Here is a 12148-nt window from a genome sequence, read left to right as displayed (position 1 = left end):
AGACACTACTCACTATCTACTGTCAGACTGGGGCCGAATCCCACTATAACCCTTAGACCCTACTCACTATCTACAGTCACACTGGGGCCGAATCCCACTATAACCCTTAGACCCTACTCACTATCTACTGTCACACTGGGGCCGAATCCCACTATAACCCTTAGACCCTACTCACTATCTACTGTCACACTGGGGCCCAATCCCACTATAACCCTTAGACCCTACTCCCTATCTACAGTCAGACTGGGGCCCAATCCCACTATAACCCTTAGACCCTACTCACTATCTACTGTCACACTGGGGCCGAATCCCACTATAACCCTTAGACCCTACTCCCTATCTACAGTCACACTGGGGCCGAATCCCACTATAACCCTTAGACCCTACTCCCTATCTACTGTCACACTGGGGCCGAATCCCACTATAACCCTTAGACCCTACTCACTATCTACTGTCAGACTGGGGCCGAATCCCACTATAACCCTTAGACCCTACTCCCTATCTACTGTCACACTGGGGCCGAATCCCACTATAACCCTTAGACCCTACTCACTATCTACAGTCACACTGGGGCCGAATCCCACTATAACCCTTAGACCCTACTCACTATCTACTGTCAGACTGGGGCCGAATCCCACTATAACCCTTAGACCCTACTCCCTATCTACTGTCACACTGGGGCTGAATCCCACTATAACCCTTAGACCCTACTCCCTATCTACTGTCACACTGGGGCCGAATCCCACTATAACCCTTAGACCCTACTCACTATCTACTGTCAGACTGGGGCCGAATCCCACTATAACCCTTAGACCCTACTCACTATCTACAGTCACACTGGGGCCGAATCCCACTATAACCCTTAGACCCTACTCACTATCTACTGTCAGACTGGGGCCGAATCCCACTATAACCCTTAGACCCTACTCCCTATCTACAGTCACACTGGGGCCGAATCCCACTATAACCCTTAGACCCTACTCCCTATCTACTGTCACACTGGGGCCGAATCCCACTATAACCCTTAGACCCTACTCACTATCTACAGTCACACTGGGGCCGAATCCCACTATAACCCTTAGACCCTACTCACTATCTACTGTCACACTGGGGCCGAATCCCACTATAACCCTTAGACCCTACTCCCTATCTACTGTCACACTGGGGCCGAATCCCACTATAACCCTTAGACCCTACTCACTATCTACTGTCACACTGGGGCCGAATCCCACTATAACCCTTAGACCCTACTCACTATCTACAGTCACACTGGGGCCGAATCCCACTATAACCCTTAGACCCTACTCCCTATCTACAGTCACACTGGGGCCGAATCCCACTATAACCCTTAGACCCTACTCCCTATCTACAGTCACACTGGGGCCGAATCCCACTATAACCCTTAGACCCTACTCCCTATCTACTGTCACACTGGGGCCGAATCCCACTATAACCCTAAGACCCTACTCACTATCTACAGTCACACTGGGGCCGAATCCCACTATAACCCTTAGACCCTACTCACTATCTACAGTCACACCGGGGCCGAATCCCACTATAACCCTTAGACCCTACTCACTATCTACTGTCACACTGGGGCCGAATCCCACTATAACCCTTAGACCCTACTCACTATCTACAGTGTCACTGGGGCCGAATCCCACTATAACCCTTAGACCCTACTCCCTATCTACAGTCAGACTGGGGCCGAATCCCACTATAACCCTTAGACCCTACTCCCTATCTACAGTCACACTGGGGCCGAATCCCACTATAACCCTTAGACCCTACTCACTATCTACAGTCAGACTGGGGCCGAATCCCACTATAACCCTTAGACCCTACTCCCTATCTACAGTCACACTGGGGCCGAATCCCACTATAACCCTTAGACCCTACTCCCTATCTACTGTCACACTGGGGCCGAATCCCACTATAACCCTTAGACCCTACTCACTATCTACTGTCACACTGGGGCCCAATCCCACTATAACCCTTAGACCCTACTCCCTATCTACAGTCAGACTGGGGCCGAATCCCACTATAACCCTTAGCCCCTACTCCCTATCTACAGTCACACTGGGGCCGAATCCCACTATAACCCTTAGCCCCTACTCACTATCTACAGTCACACTGGGGCCGAATCCCACTATAACCCTTAGACCCTACTCACTATCTACAGTCACACTGGGGCCGAATCCCACTATAACCCTTAGACCCTACTCCCTATCTACTGTCACACTGGGGCCGAATCCCACTATAACCCTTAGACCCTACTCCCTATCTACTGTCAGACTGGGGCCGAATCCCACTATAACCCTTAGACCCTACTCCCTATCTACTGTCACACTGGGGCCGAATCCCACTATAACCCTTAGACCCTACTCACTATCTACTGTCAGACTGGGGCCGAATCCCACTATAACCCTTAGACCCTACTCCCTATCTACTGTCACACTGGGGCCGAATCCCACTATAACCCTTAGACCCTACTCACTATCTACTGTCAGACTGGGGCCGAATCCCACTATAACCCTTAGACCCTACTCCCTATCTACAGTCAGACTGGGGCCGAATCCCACTATAACCCTTAGACCCTACTCCCTATCTACTGTCACACAGGGGCCGAATCCCACTATAACCCTTAGACCCTACTCCCTATCTACTGTCAGACTGGGGCCGAATCCCACTATAACCCTTAGACCCTACTCACTATCTACAGTCACACTGGGGCCGAATCCCACTATAACCCTTAGACCCTACTCACTATCTACAGTCACACTGGGGCCGAATCCCACTATAACCCTTAGACCCTACTCACTATCTACTGTCACACTGGGGCCGAATCCCACTATAACCCTTAGACCCTACTCACTATCTACAGTCACACTGGGGCCGAATCCCACTATAACCCTTAGACCCTACTCACTATCTACAGTCACACTGGGGCCGAATCCCACAATAACCCTTAGACCCTACTCCCTATCTACAGTCAGACTGGGGCCGAATCCCACTATAACCCTTAGACCCTACTCACTATCTACAGTCAGACTGGGGCCGAATCCCACTATAACCCTTAGCCCCTACTCACTATCTACTGTCACACTGGGGCCGAATCCCACTATAACCCTAAGACCCTACTCACTATCTACAGTCACACTGGGGCCGAATCCCACTATGACCCTAAGACCCTACTCACTATCTACTGTCACACTGGGGCCGAATCCCACTATAACCCTTAGACCCTACTCACTATCTACAGTCACACTGGGGCCGAATCCCACTATAACCCTTAGACCCTACTCACTATCTACAGTCACACTGGGGCCGAATCCCACTATAACCCTTAGACCCTACTCCCTATCTACAGTCAGACTGGGGCCGAATCCCACTATAACCCTTAGACCCTACTCCCTATCTACAGTCAGACTGGGGCCCCACTATAACCCTTAGACCCTACTCACTATCTACAGTCACACTGGGGCCGAATCCCACTATAACCCTTAGACCCTACTCACTATCTACAGTCACACTGGGGCCGAATCCCACTATAACCCTTAGACCCTACTCACTATCTACTGTCAGACTGGGGCCGAATCCCACTATAACCCTTAGACCCTACTCACTATCTACAGTCAGACTGGGGCCGAATCCCACTATAACCCTTAGCCCCTACTCACTATCTACTGTCACACTGGGGCTCCCACTATAACCCTAAGACCCTACTCACTATCTACAGTCACACTGGGCCGAATCCCACTATGACCTTAAGACCCTACTCACTATCTACTGTCACACTGGGGCCGAATCCCACTATAACCCTTAGACCCTACTCCCTATCTACTGTCACACTGGGGCCGAATCCCACTATAACCCTTAGACCCTACTCACTATCTACTGTCAGACTGGGGCCGAATCCCACTATAACCCTTAGACCCTACTCACTATCTACAGTCACACTGGGGCCGAATCCCACTATAACCCTTAGACCCTACTCACTATCTACTGTCAGACTGGGGCCGAATCCCACTATAACCCTTAGACCCTACTCCCTATCTACAGTCACACTGGGGCCGAATCCCACTATAACCCTTAGACCCTACTCCCTATCTACTGTCACACTGGGGCCGAATCCCACTATAACCCTTAGACCCTACTCACTATCTACAGTCACACTGGGGCCGAATCCCACTATAACCCTTAGACCCTACTCACTATCTACTGTCACACTGGGGCCGAATCCCACTATAACCCTTAGACCCTACTCACTATCTACTGTCACACTGGGGCCGAATCCCACTATAACCCTTAGACCCTACTCCCTATCTACAGTCACACTGGGGCCGAATCCCACTATAACCCTTAGACCCTACTCCCTATCTACTGTCACACTGGGGCCGAATCCCACTATAACCCTTAGACCCTACTCACTATCTACTGTCACACTGGGGCCCAATCCCACTATAACCCTTAGACCCTACTCCCTATCTACAGTCACACTGGGGCCGAATCCCACTATAACCCTTAGCCCCTACTCACTATCTACAGTCACACTGGGGCCGAATCCCACTATAACCCTTAGACCCTACTCACTATCTACAGTCACACTGGGGCCGAATCCCACTATAACCCTTAGACCCTACTCCCTATCTACTGTCACACTGGGGCCGAATCCCACTATAACCCTTAGACCCTACTCCCTATCTACTGTCAGACTGGGGCCGAATCCCACTATAACCCTTAGACCCTACTCCCTATCTACTGTCACACTGGGGCCGAATCCCACTATAACCCTTAGACCCTACTCACTATCTACTGTCAGACTGGGGCCGAATCCCACTATAACCCTTAGACCCTACTCCCTATCTACTGTCACACTGGGGCCGAATCCCACTATAACCCTTAGACCCTACTCACTATCTACTGTCAGACTGGGGCCGAATCCCACTATAACCCTTAGACCCTACTCCCTATCTACAGTCAGACTGGGGCCGAATCCCACTATAACCCTTAGACCCTACTCCCTATCTACTGTCACACAGGGGCCGAATCCCACTATAACCCTTAGACCCTACTCCCTATCTACTGTCAGACTGGGGCCGAATCCCACTATAACCCTTAGACCCTACTCACTATCTACAGTCACACTGGGGCCGAATCCCACTATAACCCTTAGACCCTACTCACTATCTACAGTCACACTGGGGCCGAATCCCACTATAACCCTTAGACCCTACTCACTATCTACTGTCACACTGGGGCCGAATCCCACTATAACCCTTAGACCCTACTCACTATCTACAGTCACACTGGGGCCGAATCCCACTATAACCCTTAGACCCTACTCACTATCTACAGTCACACTGGGGCCGAATCCCACAATAACCCTTAGACCCTACTCCCTATCTACAGTCAGACTGGGGCCGAATCCCACTATAACCCTTAGACCCTACTCACTATCTACAGTCAGACTGGGGCCGAATCCCACTATAACCCTTAGCCCCTACTCACTATCTACTGTCACACTGGGGCCGAATCCCACTATAACCCTAAGACCCTACTCACTATCTACAGTCACACTGGGGCCGAATCCCACTATGACCCTAAGACCCTACTCACTATCTACTGTCACACTGGGGCCGAATCCCACTATAACCCTTAGACCCTACTCACTATCTACAGTCACACTGGGGCCGAATCCCACTATAACCCTTAGACCCTACTCACTATCTACAGTCACACTGGGGCCGAATCCCACTATAACCCTTAGACCCTACTCCCTATCTACAGTCAGACTGGGGCCGAATCCCACTATAACCCTTAGACCCTACTCCCTATCTACAGTCAGACTGGGGCCGAATCCCACTATAACCCTTAGACCCTACTCACTATCTACTGTCAGACTGGGGCCGAATCCCACTATAACCCTTAGACCCTACTCACTATCTACAGTCACACTGGGGCCGAATCCCACTATAACCCTTAGCCCCTACTCACTATCTACTGTCACACTGGGGCCGAATCCCACTATAACCCTAAGACCCTACTCACTATCTACAGTCACACTGGGGCCGAATCCCACTATGACCTTAAGACCCTACTCACTATCTACTGTCACACTGGGGCCGAATCCCACTATAACCCTTAGACCCTACTCCCTATCTACTGTCACACTGGGGCCGAATCCCACTATAACCCTTAGACCCTACTCACTATCTACTGTCAGACTGGGGCCGAATCCCACTATAACCCTTAGACCCTACTCACTATCTACAGTCACACTGGGGCCGAATCCCACTATAACCCTTAGACCCTACTCACTATCTACAGTGTCACTGGGGCCGAATCCCACTATAACCCTTAGACCCTACACACTATCTACAGTCAGACTGGGGCCGAATCCCACTATAACCCTTAGACCCTACTCACTATCTACAGTCACACTGGGGCCGAATCCCACTATAACCCTTAGACCCTACTCACTATCTACAGTGTCACTGGGGCCGAATCCCACTATAACCCTTAGACCCTACTCACTATCTACTGTCACACTGGGGCCGAATCCCACTATAACCCTTAGACCCTACCCCCTATCTACTGTCACACCGGGGCCGAATCCCACTATAACCCTTAGCCCCTACCCCCTATCTACTGTCACACCGGGGCCGAATCCCACTATAACCCTTAGACCCTACTCCCTATCTACTGTCACACCGGGGCCGAATCCCACTATAACCCTTAGACCCTACTCACTATCTACTGTCACACTGGGGCCGAATCCCACTATAACCCTTAGACCCTACTCACTATCTACAGTCAGACTGGGGCCGAATCCCACTATAACCCTTAGACCCTACTCCCTATCTACAGTCACACCGGGGCCGAATCCCACTATAACCCTTAGACCCTACTCACTATCTACTGTCACACTGGGGCCGAATCCCACTATAACCCTTAGACCCTACTCCCTATCTACTGTCACACCGGGGCCGAATCCCACTATAACCCTTAGACCCTACTCACTATCTACTGTCACACTGGGGCCGAATCCCACTATAACCCTTAGACCCTACTCCCTATCTACAGTCACACTGGGGCCGAATCCCACTATAACCCTTAGACCCTACTCACTATCTACTGTCAGACTGGGGCCGAATCCCACTATAACCCTTAGACCCTACTCACTATCTACTGTCACACTGGGGCCGAATCCCACTATAACCCTTAGACCCTACTCACTATCTACTGTCAGACTGGGGCCGAATCCCACTATAACCCTTAGACCCTACTCACTATCTACAGTCAGACTGGGGCCGAATCCCACTATAACCCTTAGACCCTACCCCCTATCTACAGTCACACTGGGGCCGAATCCCACTATAACCCTTAGACCCTACTCACTATCTACTGTCACACTGGGGCCGAATCCCACTATAACCCTTAGACCCTACTCCCTATCTACTGTCACACCGGGGCCGAATCCCACTATAACCCTTAGCCCCTACCCCCTATCTACTGTCACACCGGGGCCGAATCCCACTATAACCCTTAGACCCTACTCCCTATCTACTGTCACACCGGGGCCGAATCCCACTATAACCCTTAGACCCTACTCACTATCTACAGTGTCACTGGGGCCGAATCCCACTATAACCCTTAGACCCTACTCCCTATCTACTGTCAGACTGGGGCCGAATCCCACTATAACCCTTAGACCCTACTCCCTATCTACTGTCACACTGGGGCCGAATCCCACTATGACCCTAAGACCCTACTCACTATCTACTGTCACACTGGGGCCGAATCCCACTATAACCCTTAGACCCTACTCACTATCTACTGTCAGACTGGGGCCGAATCCCACTATAACCCTTAGACCCTACTCCCTATCTACAGTCACACTGGGGCCGAATCCCACTATAACCCTTAGACCCTACTCACTATCTACTGTCAGACTGGGGCCGAATCCCACTATAACCCTTAGACCCTACTCCCTATCTACAGTCACACTGGGGCCGAATCCCACTATAACCCTTAGACCCTACTCACTATCTACAGTCAGACTGGGGCCGAATCCCACTATAACCCTTAGACCCTACTCCCTATCTACAGTCACACTGGGGCCGAATCCCACTATAACCCTTAGACCCTACTCACTATCTACAGTCAGACTGGGGCCGAATCCCACTATAACCCTTAGACCCTACTCCCTATCTACTGTCACACTGGGGCCCAATCCCACTATAACCCTTAGACCCTACTCCCTATCTACAGTCACACTGGGGCCGAATCCCACTATAACCCTTAGACCCTACTCACTATCTACTGTCACACTGGGGCCGAATCCCACTATAACCCTAAGACCCTACTCACTATCTACTGTCAGACTGGGGCCGAATCCCACTATAACCCTTAGACCCTACTCCCTATCTACAGTCACACCGGGGCCGAATCCCACTATAACCCTTAGACCCTACTCACTATCTACTGTCACACCGGGGCCGAATCCCACTATAACCCTTAGACCCTACCCCCTATCTACTGTCACACCGGGGCCGAATCCCACTATAACCCTTAGACCCTACCCCCTATCTACTGTCACACCGGGGCCGAATCCCACTATAACCCTTAGACCCTACTCACTATCTACTGTCACACCGGGGCCGAATCCCACTATAACCCTTAGACCCTACCCCCTATCTACTGTCACACCGGGGCCGAATCCCACTATAACCCTTAGACCCTACTCCCTATCTACAGTGTCACTGGGGCCGAATCCCACTATAACCCTTTGGGTTAGGGTTTACACAAATCAACATCAGGGTAAGGGTAGAGTGTATAGTATGTGGGTGAAGGCCGTCAGTAGGTTTGTGGACCTGAGGGAGTGCTGTAGAGTGCCGCCCTTCCACTCTAACCACCAGGCTACCTGCCGCCCCTACACTCTAACCACCAGGCTACCTGCCGTCCCTACACTCTAACCACCAGGCTACCTGCCGCCCCTACACTCTAACCACCAGGCTACCTGCCGCCCCTACACTCTAACCACTAGGCTACCTACCGTCCCTCCACTCTAACCACCAGGCTACCTGCCGCCCCTACACTCTAACCACCAGGCTACCTACCGTCCCTCCACTCTAACCACCAGGCTACCTGCCGCCCCTACACTCTAACCACCAGGCTACCTGCCGCCCCTACACTCTAACCACTAGGTTACCTGCCGTCCCTACACTCTAACCACTAGGCTACCTGCCGCCCCTACACTCTAACCACTAGGCTACCTGCCGCCCCTACACTCTAACCACCAGGCTACCTGCCGCCCCTACACTCTAACCACTAGGCTACCTACCGTCCCTCCACTCTAACCACCAGGCTACCTGCCGCCCCTACACTCTAACCACCAGGCTACCTGCCGCCCCTACACTCTAACCACTAGGTTACCTGCCGTCCCTACACTCTAACCACTAGGCTACCTGCCGCCCCTACACTCTAACCACTAGGCTACCTGCCGCCCCTACACTCTAACCACCAGGCTACCTGCCGCCCCTACACTCTAACCACCAGGCTACCTGCCGCCCCTCCACTCTAACCACTAGGCTACCTACCGTCCCTCCACTCTAACCACTAGACTACCTGCCGTCCCTCCACTCTAACCACTAGACTACCTGCCGTCCCTCCACTCTAACCACTAGACTACCTGCCGTCCCTCCACTCTAACCACTAGGCTACCTGCCGCCCCTCCACTCTAACCACTAGGTTACCTGCCGTCTCTCCACTCTAACCACTAGGCTACCTGCCGTCCCGCCACTCTAACCACTAGGCTACCTGCCGTCCCGCCACTCTAACCACTAGGCTACCTGCCGTCCCTCCACTCTAACCACTAGGCTACCTGCCGTCCCTCCACTCTAACCACTGGGCTACCTGCCGTCCCTCCACTCTAACCACTGGGCTACCTGCCTCCCCTACACTCTAACCACTAGGCTACCTGCCTCCCCTACACTCTAACCACTAGGCTACCTGCCGTCCCTCCACTCTAACCACTAGGCTACCTGCTGTCCCTCCACTCTAACCACTAGGCTACCTGCCGTCCCTCCACTCTAACCACTAGGCTACCTGCCTCCCCTACACTCTAACCACTAGGCTACCTGCCTCCCCTACACTCTAACCACTAGGCTACCTGCCGTCCCTCCACTCTAACCACTAGGCTACCTGCTGTCCCTCCACTCTAACCACTAGGCTACCTGCCGTCCCTCCACTCTAACCACTAGGCTACCTGCCGTCCCTCCACTCTAACCACTAGGCTACCTGCCGCCCCTCCACTCTAACCACTAGGCTACCTGCCGTCCCTATGATGCTATGAACACGGTCGGGTTTTAAAGCTGAATGTCACGGTGTCACACTAATACATGGACAACAGGCTCTCTAGTTAAACAAACTGTGGCTTTATAGAGACTTCATAACATGTTCATAAGCACTACACATAGAAAATGAAAGATGGATAAAACATATTGTTGCATCTATGTTCAGCAGGAGTCAGGGTTCTCTACGTTCTGCAGGGTTCTCTACGTTCTGCAGGGTTCTCTACGTTCTGCAGGATATTGCAGAGCACCGATGCACAATGACATGGTTCTTTCGACTTTGCTCCACCGCCTGCCACAGTCTAGAGGTGTCCTGCTTTATGGAGGCAATATAGAGCTGCCACAGTCTAGAGGTGTCCTGCTTTATGGAGGCAATATAGAGCTGCCGCAGTCTGGAGGTGTCCTGCTTTATGGAGGCAATATAGAGCTGCCACAGTCTAGAGGTGTCCTGCTTTATGGAGGCAATATAGAGCTGCCGCAGTCTAGAGGTGTCCTGCTTTATGGAGGCAATATAGAGCTGCCGCAGTCTAGAGGTGTCCTGCTTTATGGAGGCAATATAGAGCTGCCGCAGTCTAGAGGTGTCCTGCTTTATGGAGGCAATATAGAGCTGCCACGGTCTAGAGGTGTCCTGCTTTATGGAGGCAATATAGAGCTGCCGCAGTCTAGAGGTGTCCTGCTTTATGGAGGCAATATAGAGCTGCCACAGTCTAGAGGTGTCCTGCTTTATGGAGGCAATATAGAGCTTCCCTGGAAAGAGTGATTAGATACACCTACACATCCTTTCACAACTAACAACTCAAACCTCTGACGACAGCAACACTGCTTATACACAGTCCTTCTCCCTTTAGTGCACTACTATTGACTAGGACCCATAAGGCTCTGGTCCCAAGTAGTGCACTGTATAGAGAATAGGGCTCCATTTGGGACATAATTAGTGTTTCGCTCTGAAAAGAAACATGTTGAATTGGGATAAAAAGTCTCTCAGTCCTTCATTTGTTTTTGATGACGTCAAAGGGGGAAAATGTGCTCATGAATAAAAGACATTCACTCTCCTCTCTCTCTCTCTCTCTCTCTCTCTCTGCCTCTCTCTCTCTCTGTCTCTCTCTCTCTCTTGCCTCTCTCTCTCTCTCTTGCCTCTCTCTCTCTCTCTCTCTTGCCTCTCTCTCTCTCTTGCCTCTCTCTCTCTCTTGCCTCTCTCTCTCTCTTGCCTCTCTCTCTCTCTCTTGCCTCTCTCTCTCTCTCTCTCTCTCTCTCTCTCTCTCTCTCTCTCTCTCTCTCTCTCTCTGTCTCTCTCTCTCTCTCTCTCTCTCTCTTGCCTCTCTCTTGCCTCTCTCTCTCTCTCTCTCTCTCTTGCCTCTCTCTCTCTGCCTCTCTCTCTCTCTGCCTCTCTCTCTCTCTTGCCTCTCTCTCTCTCTTGCCTCTCTCTCTCTCTCTCTGCCTCTCTCTCTCTCTGCCTCTCTCTCGCTCTGCCTCTCTCTCTCTTGCCTCTCTCTCTTGCCTCTCTCTCTCTCTGCCTCTCTCTCTCTCTCTCTCTGCCTCTCTCTCTCTCTCTCTGCCTCTCTCTCTCTCTCTCTGCCTCTCTCTCGCTCTGCCTCTCTCTCTCTTTGCCTCTCTCTCTTGCCTCTCTCTCTCTCTGCCTCTCTCTCTCTCTGCCTCTCTCTCTCTCTGCCTCTCTCTCTCTCTGCCTCTCTCTCTCTCTGCCTCTCTCTCGCTCTGCCTCTCTCTCTCGCTCTGCCTCTCTCTCTCTCTCTTGCCTCTCTCTCTCTCTTGCCTCTCTCTCTCTCTTGCCTCTC

The sequence above is a fragment of the Oncorhynchus masou genome, chromosome 29, assembly GCF_036934945.1.
Source record: "Oncorhynchus masou masou isolate Uvic2021 chromosome 29, UVic_Omas_1.1, whole genome shotgun sequence".
Classification (NCBI taxonomy): Eukaryota; Metazoa; Chordata; class Actinopteri; order Salmoniformes; family Salmonidae; genus Oncorhynchus; species Oncorhynchus masou.
The sequence above is the reverse complement of the archived record's forward strand: the minus strand, read 5'-3'. Positions refer to the sequence as shown.